The sequence below is a fragment of the Ornithorhynchus anatinus genome, chromosome X5 (assembly GCF_004115215.2).
Source record: "Ornithorhynchus anatinus isolate Pmale09 chromosome X5, mOrnAna1.pri.v4, whole genome shotgun sequence".
Taxonomy (NCBI): domain Eukaryota; kingdom Metazoa; phylum Chordata; class Mammalia; order Monotremata; family Ornithorhynchidae; genus Ornithorhynchus; species Ornithorhynchus anatinus.
In genome coordinates this window covers 30,904,040-30,925,807 of record NC_041753.1, presented here as the reverse complement: position 1 = coordinate 30,925,807, position 21,768 = coordinate 30,904,040, and the positions used below count along the sequence as shown (strand labels likewise).

General features: G+C 43.1%; 1 protein-coding gene across 2 annotated transcripts in view; it reads right to left on the bottom strand.

Moving 5' to 3' along the window:
* The window catches only part of SNX24 (sorting nexin 24), a 152,404-nt gene that overhangs the window by 74,020 nt on the left and 56,616 nt on the right, over positions 1 to 21,768 (bottom strand). Inside the window, exon 2 of one of the 2 annotated variants that reach the window (XM_029055246.1) lies at positions 18,929 to 19,031. The exons of the other annotated variant lie outside the window; for it this stretch is intronic. The gene's annotated coding sequence lies outside the window, so the exon portion shown is untranslated. The remainder of the gene's footprint in view (positions 1 to 18,928; positions 19,032 to 21,768) is intronic. 2 annotated transcript variants of the gene reach the window in all.

The window sequence follows — 21,768 nt, the reverse complement described above, 5'->3', positions numbered from 1 at the left end:
TTTGCAGAACATCTGCTGATGCCATCCTTTAAAATTTCTTACAAAAATCTGCTGGATTTTGCTCAAAACTTACTGATGGACGGTAGGAGGAAAGGAAGCAGATTGCATTGTGTTGATATACTGTGTACAATTTACAGTCCTAACAGCAAGCTACAACCAGTCCTCTTGTGTGAATGTGAAAACTCTAGCTCAATCAATCAATGGTATTTATTGAGCACTTACTGTGTGCAGAGCACCATACTAAGCTTCTGGGAAAGTACAGTACCACAGAGTCCATACTTCACTCTGCTTCCCAGATCATTTTTCTAAAAAAAAGTCAGTCCATGTTTCCCAAACACTTCAAGAACCTCCAGTGATCACCCATCCACCTCCACATCAAACAGAAACTCCTTACCATAGGCTTTGCAGCACTCAATCACTTTGCCCCCACCTATCTTACCTCAATGATTTCCTAATATAACCCAGCAGGCTCACTTCTCTCCTCTAATGCCAACGTACTCACTGTACCTCGATCTTATCTATCTTACTGACCACCCCTTGTCCACATCCTACTTCTGGCCTGGAACTCCCTCCCTCATCATACCGAGAGACCACCACTCTCCTTCCCTTCAGAGCCTTATTAAAATCAAATCTCCTCCAAGAGCCCTCATTTCCCCTACTCCCTCTCCCTTCTGCAGCACCCTTGAACTTGGATTTCTACCCTTTATTCACTCCACCCTCAGCCCCACAGCACTTATATATGTATTTGTAATTCAAAGTCTGTCTTCCCTTCTAGACTGTAAGCTCCTTGTGGGCAAGGAACCAACCAGGGTAGACACCAACTCTCTTGTACTGTGCTCTCTCAAGCAGCATGGCCTAGTGGCAAGAGCACAGGCTTGGGAGTCAGAGGACGTGGGTTCTAATCCTAGATCCACCACTTGTCTGCTGTGTGACCTTGGGCAAGTCACTTTACTTCTCTGTGTCTCAGTTACCTCATCTGGAAAATGGTGATTAAGACAGTGAGACCCATGTGGGATAGGGACTGTGTGCAACCTGATTACCTTGTATCTACCCCAGTGCTTACAACAGTGACTCCCAGGCCCGTGCTCTATTCACTAAGCCATGCTGCTTACTCTAAGCCCTTTGTGGGCACAAGATAATGTTTAGCAACTCCATTTTACTGTATCAATCAATCAATCAATCAATCAATCGTATTTATTGACCATTTACTGTGTACAGAGCACTGTACTAAGCGCTTGGGGTTCGACTCCCGGCTCTGCCACTTGTCAGCTGTGTGACTGTGGGCAAGTCACTTAACTTCTCTGCGCCTCAGTTACCTCATCTGTAAAATGGGGATTAACTGTGAGCCTCACGTTGGACAACCTAATTACCCTGTATCTACCCCAGCGCTTAGAACAGTGCTCTGCACATAGTAAGCGCTTAACAAATACCAACATTATTATTACCATGTAAGAGAGTTGGTGAACACATTCCCTGCCCACAATGAGCTCCGTATAGAGGGAACTCACCCAGGCCCAGTAAGTGCTCGATGAGTACCACTGGTTGACTGACTGATGACCTGAATGACCCAGGCAATCGAGACAAAACTATTTTGGGGGGCTCAAGTACCCAAATGGTTGACTCAATTCTTAGAGAAGCAGCGTGGCTTAGTGGAAAGAGCATGGTCTTGGGAGTCAGAAGTCATGGGTTCTAATCCCGGCTCTGCCACTTGTCAGTTGTGAGACTTTGGGCAAGTCACTTAACTTCTCTGTGCCTCAGTTATCTCATCTGTAAAATGGGGATTAAGACTGTATGCCCCACGTGGGACAACCTGATTACTACCCAAGTGCTTAGAACAGTGCCTGGCACATAGTTAACACTTAACAAATACCATTATTATTATCATCTCATTTTTCTAATGCAGACCTAGGCTACAGAGAGTTGAAAGAATATTTCCGGATATTCTTTGAGAAACGTTTTCATAGTAGGCCGGTCTAGAATTTTAAAGTCTGGAGAACGGTAGTTGAGGGGGAAAGGGGCGGGGAGGGGGGTAATTAGGAAAGGGGTGGGAGGAAAAAAGGGGTAAGTGGAGAAAGGTGGGACGAGAAGGATGGGAAGAAAAGAAAGGGGAGGAAGCACTAAAGAAGGGGGAAGGGGAAGGAAGATAAAAGTTCTCTTCCTTCCTGTGGCCATTTCCCTTACCCTTGTTAGGCTTTGGGTTCCCCTTGCTCTTAGACCCAGAGTTCCTTGAGGGCAGGTTTTTTCCCTTCTCACCCTGGGTCTTTACAGGCTCCCAGAGTGATACTCCAGGGATGATGAGGGAGCTGTTGTAGCAGCATGAACCCCTTGCTTGGAGCCCCACGTCTCCACACCACTTCCCAGCTTGGAACCACTACATGCTCCCCTGCTGGGAGAGCAGCAATGGCGGCTCCGGCTTCTTTGCGCATGTGGGATAGCTCCTGAACAGGAAGCAGGAGGGAGACTGCCCTGCTGTGGGATTCACCACCACTCCCGCCTCATCCCTGGAAATTTACCCAGGCTGCCTGGGCGGACCAGGGTGAGATTGGGTGGATGGCTTATCCTCATCGGGTGATGAGAAGCAGCATGGCCTACTGGATACAGTCCAGGCCTTGGAGTCAGAAGGACCTGCGTTCTAATCCAGGCTCTGCCATTCGTCTACTGTGTAACCTCGGGCAGGTCATTTCACTTCTCTGTGCCTCAGTTACCTCATCTGTAAAATGGGGATTAAGACTATGAGCCTTTTGTCAGGCAAGGACTGAATTCAACCTGATTACCTTGTATCTATCCCAGTGCTTAGAAAAGTGCTGGGCACATAGTGAGCGCTTAACAAATACCACAAACAAATAAAACAAATAAGAGACCATGGATGAGAGCAGCCTCACCCTGGACCCCAATTAGGGTGAGAGGAAATATGGTGACAGGGGATGTAGCCTACTGACTGGAGATGAACATATATAGGCAAAGGAAGCATATTAGTACATTGCTTTGCCCACAGTAAGTGCTCAGTATATACAATCGACTGAATGAATGAATTTGATCATTGTGATTTTTAAATATACTCGTACGTATGTGTGTGTGTTGGGGCCAGGGGTGTATAAAGAAAGAGAGAAACTAAGTCATTGAAAAATGCCCTAATAGAGTAAATATACAATTAGAAATTACACTGGACCAAATGCAGCAATACACAATTTACAGGGGTAAACTAGGAGTCTTCGACGGTCCATCCCTAACCATGAGGATAGATGTCAGTACCTGGTTCTCCAGGTATACTTTGGGGCCACTGTCAGAGACAGAATACTGGATAGGATGGACCATGGCTCATGCCACTGTTTATGTCATATTCCTACTCTAAGCCCAAAGCATTAGAATCTAAAACCATTTTGCATGCCCAAAGAACAGCTGAGTGCTTTGATAATAAATATTATGGTCTTTATTACGTGCTTACTAGGTACCAAAGCACTATGTTAAGTATTGGGGTTGATGCAATATTATCAGTTCAAACACAGTCACTATCCCACGGGGCTTAGTCTAAGAGGTAGAGAGATTTAGACTTTGCCTGAATTAAATTAATATTTACTAGGTGAAACAATGGTCTAAATACAGTTTTTCTCCAATACAAATTGCAGAACTGCAAATTGCATACAGGGTGGAAATAAGTTGCACATTTAAATTGAGTTAACCAGGAAAAGTCAACTCTTTCTCCAACTTCTGTTGTCACCACTACCAAAATCAGAAGGTTTAGAGAGAGGCATAGAAACAAGATGCCTTCTTTCTAACTACTTTTGGGAAATCATAATGAATTACTTCCAGATTCTTTGAACTAATTACATAACAGCTGTTTCTTTTTTCAGTACATTTTATTTTTAAAAAAACACCAAAATTGAAGTCACAAACTATTAGTAAGCCATTTTTTAGTTCATTATGTCTCTATTTCCTCTGCCCCTCTCTCCCATCTCCTCACTCTGTACTCTTCTTTCCCTATCCCATCTTCTCTCTTACTTTCTTTTTTCTTCTCTCTGCCTCTACTCTTTTGTCTTTTTCTTTCTCTGACTCCTCCTCTGTCTCTCTTTTCTGCCTTCTCCACCCCGCCCGTGTTCCCCTCTCAACTCTTTAATCAATCACTCAATCAATCAGTGGTATTTATGTGTGCAGAACACCATACTAACTGCTTGGGAAAGCATGACAACAGAGTTGAATACAGAGTACAACAGGGAACAACATGTTCCCTGGCCACAAAGACCTTACATTCTAGAGGGGGAATATCCTCCGTTTAAGATCACCTAATTAATTCATTACTGACAGTGATGCCTCAATTAATGTTTTAAAGAGTTGAAGGCATTCCACTTCCTGAGACGGGCCCTGGTCTGAAAAATATCCTGCTTGTACTGATTCATGGCGCCCTAATATATTCAATTTTATGGGCGAATTTGCAAAATTTACCTCAGAGTTCTTACATTTGGATGCAGTGATATGAGATATAATTCTAGCACTTGAATTTATTTACACCCTCCTTAGCACTCATGTACATATGTCTGCTCAATTTACTTTGACCACTGTTGTAAATATTTTAATGCTTGTCATACCACTTAGAGTGTAAGCTCCTTGTAGTTATGGACCATATCACTTTATCATTCTGTACTTCCTATGCACCTAGTACAATGAACTGCACCAAGTGAACACTCAATAAACGCTACTGCTGCTGCTGCTCCTACTACTATTACCACCACTAATGTTTTCCTACTTGAGTAATGGGGTACAAAACTTTGTTGCCTGACTTTCATGGACAGTGTTCTGAAACCTACTAGAATCTTGAGAACAAGTTTAATAATAATAGTAATAATTGTGGTATTTGTTAAGCACTTATGTGCCAAGCACTGTACTAAGCACTGGTGTAGATATGGGGTAATTGGGCTGGACACAGCCCCTGTCCCACACAGGGCTCTCGGTCTTAATTCCCATTTTACAGATGAGGTAACTGAGGCACAGAGAAGTGAAGTAACTTGCCCAAAGTCACACAGCAGACAAGTGGCAGAGGTAGGATTAGAGCCCAGGTCCTTCTGACTCCCAGGTCCCTGCTCTATCCACTAAGCTAAATTATTCTGCAATCCTATCACTCAGCCATCTACCTATCGGTAGCTCAAGAATTTTTTCCCAGTGATATTCATTTTCATGTATCCAAGCCAAATTTTATCTTCTGGGATCACTCTTTAAAACACAAAGAGCTGTAACACTTGCAAATCCTGAGTTACTGACACATTTAATTAAAGGATGTGCTCTGTGAATCCATCTTTCACATTGAGAAATGTTTATTAAAACCACATCTTTTTCCTGTAGCACCACTCTCTCTCATTTAAAAATTACCTTTGACCTATTACTAGTTTCTTTTATAGTGTTTTCCAACCACATGGCTGTATTCATAACATTAAAACCAATTGGAATGGGCTTACTTGGCCTGTTAAAAATGGATATTATTGTGCCTGATTCCCCATGCTGAGAATAGTCAAACTCTCCCACATCAGGACTCTTGCTCCTGGATGGGGGACTGGAGTGCCCAGTCAAAAATTCTTATATCTGGGAAAGAACCAGAGAGTGAACTCATCTAGCTCACCCCTAGACCATAAGCTCAATGTGGGCAGGGAATGTGTCTACCAATTCTGTTGTATTGTTCTCTCCCAAGCAGTTAGTATAGTGCTCTGCATGCAGTAAACACTAAATACCATTGATGATAGACTATTGCATTAACCTTCTCATTGGATCACCAGACTCCAGTCTTTCCCCTCTCCAATGTACACTCCACGCTGCTACATGGATCATCTTCCTGAAGCATCATTTGGCCCACATCTCTCCCCTCCAAGCCCCCATTGGCTCCCTGTGTTTCTCTGAGTCAAACAAAAATTTATTATCATTGCTTTCGAGGGTCTCCACTATCTAGACCTGCTTTACCTATCTGTTCTCTTCACCTGTTGTTCCCCAGCTTGTTGTCTTTGTATTTCCCAACCCAACCCAAGTGTCCCCAGCTTGGAACTGCTTCCCCACCCCAAATCAGACAGACCACAGCTCTCCCCAGATGGAAAGCCCTTCTAAAATCCCACCTCCTCTATCAAGCTTTCCCTGATTAATTTTCCACTGCCCTGAGCCAAATCATCTCCTATCAACTCATGCATATGTGTCTGCTCAATTTTTTTATTTTGACCACTGTGGTTGTAAATACTTTTATATCTATTTCCCTCGATAGAGTGTAAAGCTCCTTATGGGCAAGGAACATGTCACTTCATTATTTGTACTTCCCAAGCAGCTAGTACCATGCACTTCACCAAGAGGGCCCTCAATAAATGCTGCTGTTGCTACTCCTACTCCTACTCCTAATCCCACCTTCTAGGGCCCAGGGCTAGCTACTCTGGTTGTCCCAGTGATCATTCCGTCCTTGGTTTGCAAGGAAGTTGTGTTTTGCAAGGAAGAGTTTTTAAGTTTATGAAATAATAAAAAAATGTGCACAGTGAAAGACAAAACAACATGAAATGGCAGAAACAAAATTAAAAATAGGGTTTAAAAGTAGACCTAAAGTACAGCTACAGCACTCTGTTGTGAAATTATATGAACACCATACCAATGAAACTGATGAACTTTCAAGAGCTTGTGGCCTCAGCATGTGAGAGAAAACCGGTATTTCCTTGAATTCTCAGCACTCATGAGCACTTATACTATCCACACATTTATCTTTATAGGGCATTGCTCGCATTTAAAAATCCTATAGGTCCCCAGGAATCAATATCTTTTGATAGAAAGATTCCTCCACATCATAACAGTCTGCAAATTTGTTAGTTAATTATGAAGGCTACTGGGAAACAGTTGCAAATTAATTTCAAGGGAGGGACATGTATCTCGTCTTTCTCCTCCCTTGGTCAATACACTTGACCTCTCACAAATGAACATATGAGGGGGCTTAGAATACAGTAGTTCCTGAAAATACCACCTCTGCTCTCTCTTGATCTTTGGAGTTGGCCTAATTAAATCAGCTTGCCCTTTGCCAGGGGGTTTTAATTAATGTAATAACCAAAAATCTTTAATGTAGGACAGTACATGTCAAAGAGATTTAAAAAAGCATTTAACATGCAATCAGATCTGCATTTCCATAATTTACACAATTGCACTGGTGGGAGAGATTGTCGGCAGAGAATAAATGGCCTATTCCTATCGATACACTGGCACCCACAAGACATAACTGGGTGGCAGTGCGGGGAAATGCACAAAAGAGTAATTGCCATCATTTGGATTTTAACCTTTGGTTCTCTTTTTTATGGATATGCAATTGGAATAAAGGAAAACTTGACAATAAATCAACATTTTTCCTGCAATTACCTGTTGTCATTTGTGTCCTGGTATATTTTATATGCAACTGCCTCTGCCATTTGAGTTGAATTTTTATTAATTCTCTAAGTAATAATGCAAAGAAGGTGTTGATTTGTTATTGGTTTTCCAATCAATCAACTTCTGAGGGGTGAACCAAACTGAGGGGGCTACAGGGAGGAACAGCAGGAGGTTAGAAAATATCTGGCCCAGCACGGTGGTCTAGTAGAATAACAGATGCAATTGTGGCATTTGTTAAGCTCTTACTATGTGCCGAACACTACTAAGTGCTGGGATTGATATGAGATGATCAGGTCAGACACAGTCCCTTGTTCCACATAGGAGTCTAAGGGGGAGGGAGAACACCTCTTTCTTCCCCATTTTACAGATGAGAAAACTGAGGCACAGAGAAGAGACTTGACAAGGCCACACAGCAGGCAAGCGGTGGAGCCGGGATCAGAACCCATGTCTCCTGACTCTCAGGCCTGTGCTCTTTCCACTAGGCCCTGACTCCCTTGGCCTCTAACCTTTTCTTGCGCATCACTACAGCTCCTCTTTCCCAGGCCCTGTGATCTGACAAAGTCATTAGCATGGTTCTCAATCGTATTTGTTTCGCACTTACTATGTGCTATGCCCCACACTAAGCACTGGGATACATACAAGCTAATCAGCTTGTACACAGTCCTTGTCCCACATGGGGCTCGCAGTCTTAATTCTCATTTTACAGATGAGGTAACTGAGGCCCAGAGAAGTGAAGTGACTTGCCCTAGGTCACACAGCAGACAAGGGGCGGAGGCAGGATTAGAACCCAGGTCCTTCTGACTCCCAGGTCCGTGCTCTATCCACTAAGCCACTCTGCTTTTATTTACATTTGACTTCTCTTCCCCCTTAAACATATGTGCTCCTTAAAGAGAGGAAACAAACCTTGCTCTTCCTCCTGAAACCCCTCAGAACCTAGTATATTAGCTTGACCCAGCCTAGAACAATTCACTGGGACCAAATCTCCCTAGCCTATGAACCAGGTCAGCAGTCTCAAGAGGTCTCTGCCACTCTCTCGTCACAATGCTGTGAGAAGCAGTGTGGTCTCGTGGACAGAGCATGGGCCTGGAAGTCAGAAGGGCCTGTGTTTGAATCCCAGCTCCGCCACTTGTCTGCTCTGTGACCTAGAACAAGTCACTTCACTTCTCTGGGCCTCAGCTACCCTATCTGTAAAATGAGGTTTAAGACTGTGAGTCCCATGTGGGACGTGGACCGTGTCCAACTGGATTGGTTTGTATATCTACCCCAGCGCTTAGCTTGGTGCCTGGCACATAGTAAATGCTAAACAAACACCAAAGGAAAAGAAAAAGCCCCATTCCTTGATTCACACCAAGTGGGGCTGTGGTACATTCGTTGGCTCCCAGGTTTGCTACGTTTGCAGGTGATAGGCAGTATCCCCTGGAATGGAAGCTGGGGTCCAGATTAAGTTATACTGACGCTCAACTACACCCAGATGGTGAGGTCATGGAGTTCTGCTCAGATGGCCGGTTCTGTGCTGGAACCAGGCAGGCTGCCTTGGTTTGAGCTGGGGGATCTGGGGCCCTAAAGTTCTGCACTCTTACTCTGCACACATTGGTTGCTCAGCAAGTTCTGTTGACTGACCATTGAAATGCTTGGGACTTTCGGGAGTAAAACCGATGACATCTGCTCTGGTCTTTCTCTAAATGTGGATTTTTAAAAAAATGCTGAATTTATTTATTACCTTCTTTCTAAACTTGTGGTGGGCAGGGAATGTGTCTGTTTACTGTTGTATTGTACTCTCCCAAGGGCTTAGTGCAGTGCTCTGCATACAGTAATACGACTGAATGAACGAACAACCTCTAGACTGTAAGCTCTTTGTGGTCAGGGAACGTGTCTGTTATATTGTACTCTCCCAAGTGCTCGGTACACAGTACGCGCTCAGTAAATACAATCGACTGACTGACCTCATCATCCCCACTTTTCATAAAGTAGTATAAGAAACATCCCTGCTGTGGTCTCTCAGGTAGAAGTGAAAGGTCTGACTGGACAGTGCTTCTGCATGAATCACTGTCATTCTAAATGTAGAATCAGCATTTCCCACCCTCTTCTATCAGGGTTCCCGAAAGAGGGGGAAAGCTGTTTCAGGAGATATTGATTTTTATTAACCCCAAACAAAGAGATTCTGCCAGATACATCATATATCACAATCAGGTAATTTGTACTTCTGCTTAACAGAGGAACAATGACTTCAAGAAACGGCATGGAAACCCCTGGATCATTTCATAAGTTTTTTTTTTCTTTTTCATTTTGTTGAAGTGACTGTTTTCCAAGGTAACATGATCTGTCCAAGACGTTAGTTTTCTGCCATTTATACCAGATTTGAATCGAATGAATACAGAACAATTCTGTACATGCAGACACACCACACACCCCCAGCACCTCTGTCCTGTTGTGGAATAATCTAGCCATGCATAGTATTAGGGAATTGAGAATGGGGTAGGCCTTTGTCATATTTTCAGACCCCTGGAAGGTGGCTCAGGTAAACCAGGAGCAAGGTTAATTAATTAATTATGGCATTTGTTAAGTTCTTACTATGTGCCAGGCACTGTACTGAGCGCTGGGGTGGATACACGGTTCCAACATATTGGCCGAGGATGGTTATGCTCTTACCCTCTCTACATTTAAAACTGTGTTATCAGGCAAAGTGGTACACTGAAGTGTACTGCACTTGGGAATGGGGACTTCTTAATCAATATATGAGGAGGCAAAAACATAACAAACTTAAGGCGAGCTTATGATGAATGAGAAATTCATATCCTGTCGGGCAGGGAATCGAGTGAACAAAAATCAACAAGACTTAAACATTACACTTAAAATGGGTATCTCTGTTAGTATTTTCTATTTTGTATTTTTGTTCTGTATTTTTCTGCATTTTTTCTCTTTCATACACATTGCTCTAGATTGAAAACTCCAAAGGGATAGAGATCATGTAATGCATATGTTCTATACAACATCTAGCACACTTGGTTCTCAGTAAATATTAAAATTCATCAGCAAAATTTTATCTCACTAATCCTCACATGCTACAAATTTGTACCAGTCTACTCCAGTCTATGTACACTACATCCTGACTCTATAAACCTGTGGCATAGTGGGTAGAGCATGGGCTTGGGAGTCAGAAGGTCATGGGTTCTAATCCCGGCTCTGCCACTTGTCTGCTGTGTAAACTTGGGCAAGTCACTTCAGTTGCCTCCTCTGTAAAATGGAGATTGAGACTGTGAGTCCCCCGTGGGACAGAGACTGTGTCCAACCTGATTTGCTTGTATCCACCCCAGTGCTCAGTATAGTTCCTGGCACAGAGTAAGTGCTTAACAAATACAGTAATTATTATTATTATGTGCCCCCAGAATCACAGTGAGGCACAGCCATCAATCAATTGATTGCATTTATTGAGCACTTACTGTGTGCAAATGCAAAGCACTGTACTAAGTGCTTGGGAAAGTACAGTATAAGAGAGTAGGTAGACACATTACCTGCCCTAGCAGATAAAATCGCAACAGCACATTGGATAAGGAAGTGCAGGGAACAACATCAACACTTTCATTTGGCAATCTGTAAACCATACGGTGATATTTTACATCATCAACAGACCTAGGGTCTGGTTACTAAACTCATTTGGCTGCCCTAAGTCTATCAAGATTAATGATGATATGGTCAGTCATGTCAGAATCAAAGGGGCTTTTTCCACCACTAAATGAGCAAGCAGGGTTGTGTAGAAGGCCTGATCTTACTCAGCCTATTCTATTTAGCCATGGTTGAGCATGTGACGAAGCCTGGAATCTAATATTAAAATATGCTTCTGGTTTTCTGGGAAACTCTTCCACCTCGACAGGCCAGAGCATTACTGAAAATCCTTGAAGTTGCATCAACGAGTTGACATGCAAATAGTTATCAACCACTTTCCTGAATTACCAAACTAATGGTTAACCTGAAGATTGAGGTTTAGAACGAGCCTGCCCCTAGCAATTCTTATATTAATTCGAAGATTTTCATTGGTGATATAGAGCCAAATGCCCCTAGGCAGCACAATGTATGGTGAGCTACAGGAAGCAAAGCTTCACTTGATTATTTATTTACAGCAGTGTTTGTCTTCCCCTCTAGATAGTAAGCTTGTTGTGGGCAGGGAATGTGTCTACCGACTCTTTTGGAATGTACCTTCCCAAGTGTTTAGTACAGTGCTCTGTGCACATTGAACACTCAATAAATTGATTGATTAAGGAAGCTAGAAGAAACGTTTTGAAATCCATGTTTTGTTGATCTGTGTGTAAACTATTGAAGTTTGTTTCTTCTCTCTAAAGTGTACATTTAACAATATTTCAAATGCTAAACTCACTGCAGCCCAGTGCTACTATTACTTTTATCCACCTAGGGTAGTTCAGTAGCACGATTTTTGAAATGATAGAAGGCATTATAGAACCAAGATGGATAAGTAATTTTTCTGCCAATTTTCTACAGCCACATTTTTCTTTCCAGCCTGATGTTATGTCCCTGAATGAGTTGGGTTTTTTTTTTGTTCATTTAAAGATATTTCCACTTCATTAACACAATTCTTGACTTACCACTTCTTTGTTAGTGCCAAGGAGAAAATTCAGACTTAAAAAGATTCAAATGACTTGTATCCAAATCAGATTTGGACTGTCCCATCTCAAGACACCTATTTCCTTGAAATCTCTCCCAGTTTCTCTGCTTCCATAAAATGCACATGCCACTGCCCGTCAGGCCTGGGTTTGCCTCTTTGCACAAACAGTCCAAAACAGTTTTCCTGATCTGTTTCAACTTGAAATGTTGTCAATATATGGATTGTCTTGCTTTCTAATTCAGTGAAAAATCTAGTTTTCCATTAGTCTCTGCCTTCGTAATTTTCAATACAGCTTTACTAAATGTAATTATTAAAGGCAGATTCAAGAAAGCAATTACTGGGCTACTGGTTTGTATCTCTGAAGTCTTAATAAGCAGCGAGAAGTTGTAATGCCATGAAAAGAATAAAAGACATTTTTCTATAGTGTGGATATACATACTTAAATATGTGTTCTAGGTATTTATATATATAAGGACGCGCATTATTCCCACTCTGAACCACAATTTTCAAATCACCCGACTGTTAAGAAAGAGTGGGACATCAAAGTAGTAAAACAGCAGATGAAAAGATTTGCACTATAAATTATAACAATTCAGTTTTAAAACTATAGATGAAAAGCACACTCTTGCTCATCCACACTGGTCAAGACCAGCAACCACCTGAAAGGCATCCCTGTCTCTACATGCTTGGGCAGAAATTCTATATAAGTGTGTAATTTTCTTGCTTGAAGTTAGTTCTTTAATGATGAATGTTTTTATTATGAGTTTTGGAGAGATTGCTGTTGAGGAATTAGGGAATGTTCTCGCCCCAACACATATCTGTCCAAATTCAACACAATGTAGTGTCGGAAGGAAAAGTTTTGCATATGTGCCTGGTGCTGGTCATGATGTGAGTTCTATCATCATCAATGGTATTTATTGAGTGCACATTGGGTGCAGAGCAATGTACTAAGCACTTGGGAGCGCACATACAACAGAGTGGGCAGTCTCCCCCTCTAGACTATAAGCTTCCCCCTCTAGAATGTTAGCTGTGGGCAGGAAATGGGTCTGTTCATTGTTATATAATATTCTCCCAAGTGCTTAGTACAGTGCTCTGCACACAGTAATAATAATAATAATAATGTTGGTATTTGTTAAGCGCTTACTATGTGCAGAGCACTGTTCTAAGCGCTGGGGGAGACACGGGGGAATCAGGTTGTCCCACATGGGGCTCACAGTCTTAATCCCCATTTTACAGATGGGGTAACTGAGGCCCAGAGAAGTTAAGTGACTTGCCCACAGTCACACAGCTGACAAGTGGCAGAGCTGGGATTCGAACTCATGACCTCTGACTCCAAAGCCCATGCTCTTTCCACTGAGCCACGCTGCTTCTCGTAAGCACTAGCACTCAATAAGTACACAGTAAGCACTCAATAAATTCAATTGAATGAATGAAAGTTTCCCTACCCCCAGTGAGCTTACAGTCTAGAGCACTATGAAGTAATTTTTCTGTAACACAAGATTCTTAGGGAAAATGATGCTTACATCACAATGAGCTTACAGTCTAGAGCACTATGAAGTAATTTTTCTGTAACACAAGATTCTTAGGGAAAATGACGCTTACATCACAGAACTGACTGAGCTCTTTGAAAATCACATCCCTACCTTTTATAGATTACCCTGGTTAACAGTAGCATAAGCAGAGAATTATGCTAAATACCCCATTTCTAGACTGTGAGCCTGTTGGGTAGGGATTGTCTCTATTTGTTGCCAAATTGTACTTTCCAAGTGGTCAGGATGGTGCTCTGAACACAGTAAGCACTCAATAAACATGACTGAATGAATGAATTAATGAACTTTCCAGATTTTTAAACCTAAACCAGGCAATGATTCTCTTAACAATACCATTGGGGATCAGGCACTGTACTAAGTGTTGGGGTGGATACAGCAATATAGGGTTGGACATAGTCCCTGTCCCGCATAGGGATCACAGTCAATCCCCATTTTACAGATGAGGTAACTGAGGCACAGAGAAGTGAAGTGGCTTGTCCAAGGCCACACAGCAGACAAGTGGTGGAGCCAGGATTAGAACCTATGGCCTTCTGACTCCCAGGCCCATGCTCTATCCACTATGCCATGCTGCTTCCCTAATAATAGTGGTATTTGTTAAGCACTTACTATTTGCCAAGCACTGTTCTAAGCACCGGGGTAGATACAAGATAATCAAATGGACACAGTCCATGCCCCACAGGAGGCTCACGGTCTTAATCCCCATATTACAGATGAGGGAACTGAGGCACAGAGAAATTAAGTGACTTGCCTAAGGTCACACAGCAGACGTGGCAGAGCCGGGATTAGAACCCATGTTCTCTGACTCTCAGGCCCGTGCTGTACTCTTAGTATGGTGTTCTGCCCAAAGTAAGTGCTCAATAAATACCACTGATCGATCGATTGATTTCTTATTGTCCCCAAATACCACCTCTGATTCTAAGTCTTTTCACAAAGTCCTTAGAATCAGAACCTTTAGAATCAGAGCCAAAAGGGAGGACTGAGGATGTTTTTGGTCTTCCAGACATCAATCTTAAGAAGGGACCGTGAAGCTAATCCAACTTTATGGATGGAGTTCTTCATGTTTGGCTAATTCCCCAAGATTGATCATTTTAAAGGCGGCTTTACAAAGTGATTATTCCCTTTCTCAAGTCTAATGAAGTTCAAGTTGAGCACTCCGTGGCGAGATGGTGGATAGGGGTTGGGGGAAGGCAGGGTGGGATGGCTGTAGGGCCACACCATCAGAGGCCACTCATTTATCCCCAATATCCCCATATTTGTAATTTATTTCAATGTCTGGCTCCCCTTCTAGACTGTCAGCTACTTGTGGGCAGGGACCACATCTACCAACTCTGTTACATTATATTCTCCCAAGCACTTAGTACAGTGCTCAGCACAAAGTAAATGCTCCATAAATATGATTGATTGATTGATCATCATCATCACTTTACTTCAATTCATCATACAGCAGTTGTTACATGAGCCTCCTGCCAAAATTATTTGCTTGAATCTTGCCTGATGGAGTTAAATACAGCAAGTATCACTTCAGTGCAAGGGAACTGGCTGCATTTTGAGCCTTTCAATCAATCAGTGGTATTTCTTGAGCGCTTACTATGTGCAAAGCACTGTACTAAGCACTTGGGAGAGTACAATATAGCAGAGTTAGTAGACATGTTTACTGCCCACAAGGAGTTTTCAGTCCAGTGGACTAGTAATTCTAGTGATCCTCTGCCTGGTGATCATAGCGTAATGGATAGCGCACAAGCCTAGGAGTCAGAAGGTCATGGGTTCTAATCCTGACTTCACCACTTGTCTGCTGTGTGATCTTGGGCAAATCACTTTACTGCTCTGTGCCTCAGTCACCTCATCTGTAAAATGGGGATTGAGACTGTGAGCCCCATGTGGGACAGGGACTGTGCCCAACCCAATTTGCTTGTAGCCACCCTGGCGCTTAGTACAGTGCCTGGCACATAGTAAATGCTTAATAAATATCATAATTATTATTACTATCCAGTGATCCTGCCTTTCCATTGGATATTAAGTCCATCAGTTAATCAATCATATTTACTGAGTGCTTACTCTTTGCAGAGCACTGTGCCAAGCACTTGGGAGAGTACAATATAGTTAACTGACACAATTCCTTCCCTGGAGGAGCTTAGGTGCCAGAGTGCTGGGAGGGGCGGGCACCTAAGTGCTTAGGTGACTCAGAAGTACTGAAATGGCAGTGTGGGGTGGGGGATAAGGTGGAGGGAAAAGTGATTAATCAGGGAAGGCCTCCTGGAGGAGATGAGATTTCAGAAAGGCTTTCAAGAGGGGAGAGTGGTGGGCAGCCGGGTGTGAAGGGGGAGAGAATTCCAGGGGAAAGGAGGGTGTAAGGAAGAGGTCAACGACAAGAAAGACAAGCACTAGGCTCAGCGAGTAGGCTGGCTTGAAAGAAGCAAAGCACATGAGCTGGGATGTAGTGGGAAAGGAGCAGGCTGATTAGTGGGGAGTGATCTGATTCCTTAAAGCCAAGGGTCAGGAGTTTCTACTGGATGTGAAGAGGGGATCGCTATACATTTTAAGTGGGCATAAGAGGAAAAGGCTTTTTCCCCTGTAAGGGAAATATTAAATAATAGAAACACTTTGGGCTCTCATCACACCTCATCATCAGAGAAGTCTTTATAATAATGATGGTATTTGTTATATGCTTACTATGTGCTGAGCTCTGTTCTAAGCGCTGGGCTACATACAAGGTAATCAGGTTGTCCCACTTGGGCTTACAGTCCTATTTCCCATTTTACAGATGAGGTAACTGAGACACAGCGAAGTTAAGTAACTTGCCCAAAGTCACACAGCTGACAAGTAGCGGAGCCGGAATTAGAACCCATGACCTCTGACTCCCAAGCCCATGCTCTTTCCATTATGACATGCTGCTTCATATATGCTACAGTTTTTCAATTTGTCCTGAAAAAATACAGCGTGAGCTGGCCGCTCCTGCCTTTGCGTCATTATGATTATCATGATTATTATTATCATTATCGTATTTGTTAAGCACTTACTATGTGTCAAGCACTGTTCTGTAGAGGTAGCTGCAGCATTGAAGTCAACAGTAATTGCTATTATTCAGCAGTAGATTTCTCTAGCAATTTCTACTTCAAAAAGTAGTTTCTGCAGTCACCACCATGGTCTTTTTCTTTCGAGGGTCCACTCTAGCCTCTCATCAATCAATATATAGCATTTATTGAGTGCCTACTGTGTATGGTGCACTGTACTAACCACTTGGGAGAGTACAATGGAGGCAGAAGACACAGCCCCTGCTCAAAAGGAGCTATGCCCACTGCCAAAATAATAACAACAACAATAATAATTGTGGTATTTGTTTAGTGCTCAGCACTGTATTAAGCACTGGGTTAGATACAAGATAGTCAGATTGGGAGCAGCCTCTGTTCCACATGAGGCTCACAACCTAAGTAGGACGGAGAACAGGTACAGATGAAAAAAGTGAAGCACAGAGAAGTGAAGTGACTTGCCCAAGGACATACAGCAGGCAAGTGGGGGAATTGGGACTAGAACCCAGGTCTCCTGATTTCTAGGCCTGTGCTCTTTCCACTAGGCCAAAGAATCTGTGATCCAACTCTTAAAAGGCTTTTGGGTCCCAGGACTCGATGAGGGGCAGATGGTTGCTTGCTGTCCATAAAGGGGGCTTCCAGCTGCTCTAGTGGTGAGCTTAATGGAGTTCCTCTCATCTGGAAAAGGATGTGGCTTTGGCCCATTTCATTACAATGAGATCTACTTGTATTTCACTGCTGCTAATGTAACCGACTTTTACTCTGCTTAAAATAAGTTAACGTATATATCATCAGTGGCATTTGTTGAGTGTTTACTATGTGCAGAGCAATGTATGAGCACTTGGAAGATTACAATATAGTTAAACTGACACAATTACTTCCCTGAAGGAGCTTAAGTATCAGAGTGCAAAGATAAGTACAAAACCACACTCAGGTGATGACATTTTGTTCCCCTCTATACATATGCTCAATGGAATTGGCTGGTTTATTTAGCATGCCTAATTGTTTTAAATAACTGATTACCAAGTCTATTAGCTGTTGACTTAGAAATAATTACCAGGAATCAATTTGCTATTTGTCAATTTATGTTTACTTGTCTTTTCGATTAGACTGTGAACTCTTTGAGGGCAGGGATCCCATTTTACACTTCTTCAGGATGTTCCTGCAGCACTTAGGATAATGCTCTACACACAACTTACACTCAAATATCAGTAAACTAAACTAAACTAAAACTATTAGACCACAAAAACCAAAATACAGTACTTTTAATATTTCCACATGAGTATTTCTTTCACAGGTTTAGGATTTCAGGGGAAAAATTTGGCCTGCCACAAGATACATTTATAATCATGGAATGTGTCTGCTGTACTCTCTTGACCATTTAGTACAGTGCTCCGTACACATTACACGCTCAGTAAATATAATTGATTGATGCGTATGGATAGCTGAGAGGGCAAACATCATACTGTTCCTCTGGCCATTTCTGGAGCCATGATCAAGCTGGGCTGGATGAACCATTTGATTGAACGCAGTATGGTACTGCATATATTATTATGTATGCTCTTTTCTTACTTTCTGTATCAAAAATAAACTTCTTCATATATAAAATGTAGATAAATTTTCCAGTCACAATCAATTTTGCATTCAAGAAAAGGATTTGAGAAATTCAAGAAAAGGCAAGCTTTTTGAATTGAACCTCATTTTGATTTTTTTCCAAATACCAAGAGAAAGCAGAGAATATACGGAGAAACAATAGCTTGAGGTTAAACTAAAGGGGGGGGGGGGGGCGGATGGACCTGCAGTAGATTATTTTTAACATAGTCTAAATGACAATATTAAAACAATATTTTAAAGTTTACCAGGAAGTTTTTTTTCTTTTTTGAACTATTTAACCTACTCTGTATTGTGCATGCGCCAGGGTGATTTTTGCAGAATGTTTGTATGGAAAAAAGTCTTGTCTGTTGCAATATCAAATCAGTAATACACAGTAGATGTCAGCTGTCAACTATGTCTATTCCAGTGATTTCCCTCTCCTCCTTTCCCTTCTCAGTCTGGGTGAGCTGTCAAGTTTCTAGTTTCTGACGTGCATTTACATCACTCAATGACATCTGACAGCAATGAAAGGCCACAGAAAACTGCTTATTGATCAGAGCAAAACTAGTTGACGGAACAGATGAGGTTGTATCACAGAAATGCAACCACACTCAGGTGATGACATTTTGCTCCCCTGTACACAAGTGCTTAATGGAATACAACTTCATTATATCATGCCACTAGTGCTTACAGCATCACAGTGGTTTCATGACTGTTTTGTCTATGTGGTGATGAGGACAATCTATTTGTGCTGGTATCAATGTATTACTAACCTGATTCGCTCATAAACACTTGCAAACTACTGGCCATTCTGTCTTGATGAATAGACCAAGAGACACTGAAATCTCAATCTTGCCAAAATCTAATTGTGCTGACCTTTAAAAAAAAAAATTGGAATTACCATTTAGTAAGCCACGACTGTTCAGAATTCAGTTCCTCGAAAACTTTTCTCCTGCTGTGTAAAGGAGTTTGAAGGTAGTATTTCTTTTATTCTTGTAATACATCACCATCAGAATTTACTGAATGCCTACTATGGTAGCGAGTGTCCACTGTATTAAGTGCTTGGGAGCAATACTGATACTAAATACTGAGTATTTAGGTGATATTAAATGAGCTCACATCCGGCTTTGACACACTGACTTTGTTGCTCTCACTTGCTGGGATTCTGGTGAGAAAGTTATTTTAATTTGGAAATTGAGTCCTATCAAAATGGAAATTGTGACTTTTCATTTATAGGTACGGCATAAGCATTTCTTCAAATTATTTTCATCATTAAAAGTGAATTTGGGGATTTTGAGAATAGAGTATACTTAGATGCAATTATTGACACTAACATTTTTATAAGCACACAGTTCAAATTTAAAATAGAACTAAAATGAGTACTCAGGTTTTTCTTAGTAGCCGAACATGACCTTGCTTAGGATCTAGAACCTGTTGAATGACTGTTGGATAGCATGGTATTGTTTATAATACCAACTGAGGCAGTTGAAGTAGGGAAATTTTCACCTTAGACCATTTTATCTTCACAACACTGCTAAAAACCTCCCTCTCCTCTCCATCCAAACTGCTACCATGCTAATCCCAGCACTTATTCTCTCCTGCCTTGACCACTGCATCTGCCTCCTCACCGACCTCCCTGCCTCCTGTCTCTCCATTCCAAACTTTGCTGCCTGGATCATTCTTCTAAAAAAACCTTCAGTCCATGTCTTCAACCTCTCAAGAACCTTCAATGGTTGTCCATCCACCTCAATGTCAAACAGAAACTCCTTACCATTGGATTTAAAGCATTCTATCAGCTCTCCTCCTCCTACCTCACCTCCCTGATTTCCTACCAAAGCCCCACCCACACACGTCACTCCTCTAGCACCAGCTTACTCACTCTGCCCCGATGTTGTCTATCTCGCCACTGACCCCTTTCCCACATCCTCCCCCTAGCCAATCAGCATGTATGGGCATGTCTCTGTGTTTGTGTGATCCAACACTACTCTTCCTAATCCCCTCCCATGCTCCCTTTCAATAGTATTTATTGAGCGCTTACTATGTGCAGAGCACTGTACTAAGCGCTTGGGATGAACAAGTCGGCAACAGATAGAGACAGTCCCTGCCGTTTGACGGGCTTACAGTCTAATCGGGGGAGACGGACAGACAAGAACAATGGCACTAAACAGCGTCAAGGGGAAGAACATCTCGTAAAAACAATGGCAACTAAATAGAATCAAGGCGATGTACAATTCATTAACAAAATAAATAGGGTAACGAAAATATATACAGTTGAGCGGACGAGTACAGTGCTGTGGGGATGGGAAGGGAGAGGTGGAGGAGCAGAGGGAAAAGGGGAAAATGAGGCTTTAGCTGCGGAGAGGTAAAGGGGGGATGGCAGAGGGAGTAGAGGGGGAAGAGGAGCTCAGTCTGGGAACACCTCTTGGAGGAGGTGATTTTTAAGTAAGGTTTTGAAGAGGGAAAGAGAATCAGTTTGGCGGAGGTGAGGAGGGAGGGCGTTTCAGGACCGCGGGAGGACGTGACCCAGGGGTCGACGGCGGGATAGGCGAGACCGAGGGACGGTGAGGAGGTGGGCGGCAGAGGAGCGGAGCGTGCGGGGTGGGCGGTAGAAAGAGAGAAGGGAGGAGAGGTAGGAAGGGGCAAGGTGATGGAGAGCCTTGAAGCCTAGAGTGAGGAGTTTTTGTTTGGAGCGGAGGCTGATAGGCAACCACTGGAGTTGTTTAAGAAGGGGAGTGACATGCCCAGATCGTTTCTGCAGGAAGATGAGCTGGGCAGCGGAGTGAAGAATAGACCGGAGCGGGGCGAGAGAGGAGGAAGGGAGGTCAGAGAGAAGGCTGACACAGTAGTCTAGCCGGGATATAACGAGAGCCCGTAATAGTAAGGTAGCCGTTTGGGTGGAGAGGAAAGGGCGGATCTTGGCGATATTGTAGAGGTGAAACCGGCAGGTCTTGGTAACGGATAGGATGTGTGGGGTGAACGAGAGGGACGAGTCAAGGATGACACCGAGATTGCGGGCCTGCGGGACGGGAAGGATGGTCGTGCCATCCACGGTGATAGAGAAGTCTGGGAGAGGACCGGGTTTGGGAGGGAAGATGAGGAGCTCAGTCTTGCTCATGTTGAGTTTTAGGTGGCGGGCCGACATCCAGGTGGAGACGTCCCGGAGGCAGGAGGAGATGCGAGCCTGAAGGGAGGGGGAGAGGACAGGGGCGGAGATGTAGATCTGCGTGTCATCTGCGTAGAGATGGTAGTCAAAGCCGTGAGAGCGGATGAGTTCACCGAGGGAGTGAGTGTAAATGGAGAACAGAAGAGGGCCAAGAACTGACCCTTGAGGAACTCCAACAGTTAAAGGATGGGAGGGGGAGGAGGCTCCAGCGTAGGAGACCGAGAATGATCGGCCAGAGAGGTAAGAGGAGAACCAGGAGAGGACAGAGTCCATGAAGCCAAGGTGAGATAAGGTATGGAGGAGGAGGGGATGGTCGACAGTGTCAAAGGCAGCAGAGAGGTCAAGGAGGATCAGAATGGAGTAGGAGCCATTGGATTTGGCAAGAAGGAGGTCATGGGTGACCTTAGAGAGAGCAGTCTCGGTAGAGTGGAGGGGACGGAAGCCAGATTG